This window comes from Tasmannia lanceolata, unplaced genomic scaffold, assembly GCF_043159265.1.
Source record: "Tasmannia lanceolata isolate RefF3 unplaced genomic scaffold, GAP_Taslan_0.1 ptg000003l, whole genome shotgun sequence".
Classification (NCBI taxonomy): Eukaryota; Viridiplantae; Streptophyta; class Magnoliopsida; order Canellales; family Winteraceae; genus Tasmannia; species Tasmannia lanceolata.
Genome location: NW_027518680.1, coordinates 7492335 through 7498504, shown reverse-complemented (window position 1 = coordinate 7498504; position 6170 = coordinate 7492335).

The window sequence follows — 6170 nt, the reverse complement described above, 5'->3', positions numbered from 1 at the left end:
AGTTGACTCTTCAGGAGAGTGGACTCGTCTAAGGAGTTTAGAAGTTTGGTTCGAGATATACTCTTACATCTCTTATCTCAACTTACTGAAGACATTGACACTGATTGCCTTTTTTGCTTGATATCTTTTATGACGCAAGTCATAAAAGATGCCCCTAGTGTATTGTACTTCCATAACAAGAGTCCCAAGGAAAGTAAAACCAGGATAGGTAGGAAAATTTGGGTTTGTATAGGTTCTTTCTTTGGAATAAAAATGGGATAATGGCTAAGCTCAAAGACTTCTCCTTTCATTGACCACTATTTGAGGTTCGCTCTTTCCACCACCTTCTGCTTGAAATTTGACATCTTCAACATTTCTGAACAAGATATTTCTCGCTTTTCTCTGGTACTTAAACCAGGGTCTATTCATTTTTATCACTTCAGAAAGTATACACCCATTCTTCCAGTGCCAGATGACTTGGACCTTGAAGGAAAACAAATATGAATGAGGAACAGACTTCCAAGACTCTATCAAAGAAAATGTACATTATTCAAGGGACTTGACTCACTTTTGATTCACCCTTAGACCTTGTGTGTATTTTTAAATGGTAAGGCTAGCCGTTCTCAGAATAATTTCAAAAACCATGTCAAGAGGCATTAATTTCCTCCATCGGTATTTCCGTCATGGTTATTACCCCCTTTGGATTGCTCAGTTTTAATGCTCCTAGTTTAAAAAGGGTGTAAAAGTAAGTCTCACTGACACTACTTGGATTCCAAAATCCTGCCCAGTGTAGTGATTGCTTTTTCATCTCTTCGAGTCTCCTCTGCTGGGAACTCCTGATTATTGCATTCCAGGTTTCTGGTTTAGCAAACTATTTGCTTCAGTTTTTGCCTGGAATTCTCATACTACTCAAACTTCAGAATTCTTCATAATCGAGGAACTCCTTCCATGTCTTATCAGCTCACTTTTTGTGGGAAGTCTTCGCCTATGACTGGATTGCCTCTTCAAGTTTTCAATCCATTGGACCGCTACCCTCATTTTGCATAAGCCGGCTTCTTTGGTTATCGACTTAGCAAATACATGACTTTATCTAGGCCGCCCTTTCGGGTTTTCAACCTAGTGGGTCTTCAGACTCTCGTTCTTTTCATTTCTTTCTGTTTTTGTTTTCAATTGCCTTGAACCTTTGCTCGTTTCACCAGAAGAACTTTATAGGTAGGCTCGGGTTCAAAAGGGTTGGATATCAGAAGTTCAAACGATTTGGACCGAATCTGGTCTTGCCAGACTACCTACGTACCCCAAAAATGGAGGATCAGATCCGCGTAGTTCGCTTTGGGGTTTAACAAAGAATGGTTTAGCTTTTTAGCTTCAAAATATTGGAAGGGGAATGATTTAGCTTTTATCCCCAAGGTTTTGACCGAACCTGAGTTGATCAGGTGGCCTACGTACCCCCGAAGAGTTGGGGATCAGGTCATGACGTAGTTCAGGTGCACAAAATGCCCCTGGTTTATAATGTGGTTGAAAGAATTATTTGGTTTTAAAATATTGGCTCAAAGGGCTCACAAAAGGATTTTTAAACATTGGGATTTTGGCTATAAAGGCTCAAACGTCCAAGGATGGCCTCCTGGTGTTTTGATGTACAAGCTTTTGAATGTTTAAGGTTCAAGACTTTGAATTTTTTTTTTATTTTTTTTTTTTAGAGTCTGGCGGTATTTGCAAGCAAGACTTCAACCATGGTGCTCCACTTAAACTTGTGCGCTTCTCGAATATTGAACTCATGCTCAAGATTATACTGCTCTCAATAGTCTCCAAATGTTGGAGACAATTCTGATATTCAATCCATCTCATAGACTCCATCACTTGGGTCTTTGATTTTTCCAAGATGTTGTCTTAGGGACACATTCCCTTCTCCTTCTGTCTCTTTTTCTCATGCCTTTCTTTCTTTTGAATATTCTCTTTCTTTTGGACATAAAAACTGTCCTTACTATCTGAATACGATGACTTGAAATCCCACCAAGATGTACAACACAAATGCTCTTCTTGGGGATCAAGTCTATGGCTTTCTTTTCTGAAAGTCATCTCCCAATGTCTTCATCAGCTTCACTTAATGCTTGATGTTCATCCCTCTCAAATTCTTACTTTTCGACTGAGTGTCTAAAGCGGAATGAGTCTTGCTTTTCACAACAACAAGGCGTTCACCTGGTTTATCCTTATAGGATCAAGCAAGACTACCTCAAACCCCTATAAACAGGTTTATCAATTCCTCGCTCTCCTCGGAAGATAAAGTTTTGCCAATCCATCTTTCCCGAGTTTCGGATTTCAATACCACTATCAACAGCTTTGATTTCTTCTTTGAGTGGCTACGCTCGACGCTCTTCCTCTCGTTTGATCATGTTTCAGATCTCGAGGGGAATTCCGTCTGCATTCTCATTCGAGAAGGGTGTCTTTAGTTTTAGTTTAAACATTAGATCTAAGAGTGAATCATAGAACATCAAAGATACAAAATGAACAACTTTATTGAATTGAAGACTCTGAAGTACATCAGTAACCTTTTTTTTTTTCGACACGCCTCAATGAGCTCTACATTGAACTTGACAAAGGATGGAAGCAACAAACTGTGAATGAACACGACTGACAAACATGACACACACATTTCTTTCTTTTGTTTGACATTGACACAATAAGACTTACCAACTTTGAGAGAAGAAAGTTGGTGTACACTCAACGAAAGACAAACTTAACAAAACAGGACACTTCTTCGATGGTAAATGAACTGGCATTGAAAGGTTATGGGTGACACTCCTTCCTCCATGATGTCCATAACTAGGGTTTCAACCCTGGTGTAGGTTCTGTTGACCTGGCTGGGTGAAATGAAAGGAAACTGGTTCAACAAATGGGTGAAGTCAATTAGGTCTGACTCCTGTCATGGAAATGACAAACACTAATTTTAGTGTGAGACAATCTCGTTGAATGTTATACACAAGTTGAAACAAGAGATAATACAAACACATCTCTCCCTTGGGTAAGAACCAACAGCATAACAATTGTAAGAGGGGTCATGGTAAGATAAACACATGATTTATCAATATCGCTAAAGGATAGCAATCACACTGAAAATGTGTTGGGTAAAATTCGGTAGCATGACGACCACACAAAGGGACCCCACAAGTCATCATAAGGGTATATGGATAAACTCGGTAGTATAGGACTCCCAGCAAGGATACTTGCACTCAAATGATGGTGGCAAGATAGGCTTATGAGTGAAAAACAGAATATGGTCATCGGAGGGATGTGAGGGACTGACCATGAATGACGACATTTAGAGATGGGTTGAATTTGCAACCAAAAGATCTAAGGATAGATCGTGACCATAAGAATGATGATTAGAAGCCATCGATCTGATCATAATCTAAAAGAATGAATAGATAAGGATAATTGATTAGATTAGGAATGAAAACCTAACTAAGAGGTAAACCCTAATCTAATAATGAACAACACGGATCAATTTTAAAACAAATAGATCAAGGAATAGATCATGGATAAAGAACCAATAATCTAATGATAATCCACAGAATGGATAACTAGAAATAATTGATTAGATTACGAGGGAGAACCTAACTAAGAGGTAGGCCCTAATCTAAATATATGGAATATGGATCAATGATACAAGGTATGAACCAGATCTATGATCGAAAGATCAGAACAAAGACCATGGTCATGACAATGACAAATAGAAGTCACAGACCAAATCTAAATCTCAAAGAAAATGACTGATTGGATTAGATAGGAAACATTACAAAGGAGTAAGCCCTAATCTAATAATCAATAAATAGGTGTATATACATATATACACCCTAACCAGGGGCACCAGCCCTAATTCTAATCTAGTGGAATCGAGAGAGTCTCGACTCATGACAGACATGTGAGTGCACTAGGACCGCGCTGTAGCCACATAGGGTGAGCTACAATAATCTATGGATAGGATATGGCTCCTAAATCTAGGCTCCAACAAGTGTATGCAACACATGTTCGTCCTTATATGAATGCAATATATATATAAGCACATGCAGATCCTAATTGGGTTTTACTAAATCAACAAATATATCCATATACATAATATATGTAAAATGAAAGTAGAGCTCCGGACTCAATATCAGGTACTATGCATATGATCCATACTTAAAAATGTATAACACAAGTACGCCTAGTGTTATACATAGTATGCTTCATTGCTCATCGGCTGCTGTAAACACAAGTACGCCTAGTGTTTACGACTGCAGCACTGGCGCATAGCTTGGTAATAGATACAACAGCACCATCTGGATAGTGATATCCCATGAGGTACGCATTATATCTATCCCATGGAGCTAATAATAAGAAAATCAATAAAAGAGAAAAGAAAAAAAATAAAATGATGTATGCTGTGCAGTGTGTGAATCCCTTGTTTTAAACACCCATCTGGTGCCCCTGGATTCTAAGCGATTGAATTCCTATTTATAATGATTTTAGCCCAAAATTCTTCAAAATTAATAACAAATGGCATTTTAACAGAGTTAGGCAATATCTTGAAAGAATTCCCCAGCAGAGTCGCCAGCCTGTGGACCCCGATCCGAGAGAGGGGCGGCGGTGAGGGAACGGGCCCCACACTAAGTCTCAGGATCATCCACGTGAATGGAGAGCTCTACCAAGGAACTCTCGAAAGAAGTGCCCCTCACAGCATGAGTGGCGATACAAAAGGTGAGATACCTCTCGATTCGGGGACTAGCCCAGATTCGAGGCGTACCTTAAACAAAGAAGAGTCGCCATCCAAGGAAAAAGGCAAATGGGCCTTGGATCCCATGCTATGCTCTGTTGCAACGGATAACCAGAGATATAAAATAAGGTTCGTGCCTGGTTACGAATTCGGAAGGTCTAAAGAGCACCTCATCCGCCCAAGTGCAAACACCTGGTCTCTTATGCCATTTACTTAATAATTTTGAAGAGCTTTGGGGGAAAATCATATGAAATGGGAATGAATATCTCCGAGAAGACGTCTATCTAATCATGCATGTCTCGGAGATGAAATCAAAGGCACACAAGATAAAATAAAAGAAAAACAAGTGTCACCTAAGCATAGCTAGGTTATAAGTGACATGCCTAATGGGTGTCTAAGTTCTGATGAACAAACACATGCACGACACACCAAAAAAGTATAAGGTCTGCGCAATAAAGTAAGAAAACACTGCAAAACATAGAATATGACTCGATACCATACAACCCTAAAACTCTAATCTATACCTAGGCCCGAGTCTTTAGATGATCTGATGTTCATCCAAAGAAGCCTACGTATCCCCGCCTCCACGAGAATCAAGGCAACGTAGTTCTTCGTATCTATTCTAAGCTATGATGCCTAAGACATCTAGACCTCTATCCTAGACTCGATCTAAAAGACCGGACTAGTTCTTAAAGCTTCTTGTGTGATTATTAAAATTCCAATGGATTGTAGATTTTAGAACACCCTATATGCCCTAACTAAATGCAGGTTAGTCCTAAACTAATGCAGGTGATTCCTATAATCTAAGTGTAGCTAGGCTGTACGCCCTAAGGGAAACAATGGGATCACTAGCGTATCCAAGACTTAATCATCACTCGGCGATATGAATCGCCAACTGACTGGACGGAGGCGCTCCTATAACTCTAGGACAAACTCCTAACTCTAACACAAACACAAACAAACTACACAACACATCAAAGACAAACTCAAAACTCTAAAACTCTTTAACTAGGACAAACTCCTAACTCTAGAGGAAGATCTTGTTGAAAACAAGGTTTTGAAGATTTTTGGTATTTTTTCTTAAAATGGGTAAATGATTTATTTACAAAGGTTTGGCTGGACCTGAGATAAGAATCTCAAGCTGCACTACGTACCTCGTGGAAGAGGATCAAGCCAACGTAGTTCGAAAACGATTTTCCTAACTACTCCTAAATGACTCAAGATTTTTGAGATTTTTGGATTTTCAGATGTTTTTTATGTTTTCAAATGTTTTTGAAATGTTTTTGACTCAAGGGGGACAAATTCTATCATCATAAGGGGAGGACAGACTCCCGATATCCCGCAAAGGTTGGACAGCATCCTATGCTTTACTGGGGAAAAGAACAGAAACACAGCTCTGCAAGGGTTGGACAGCATCCTATACCTTGCAGGAGCGGATAGA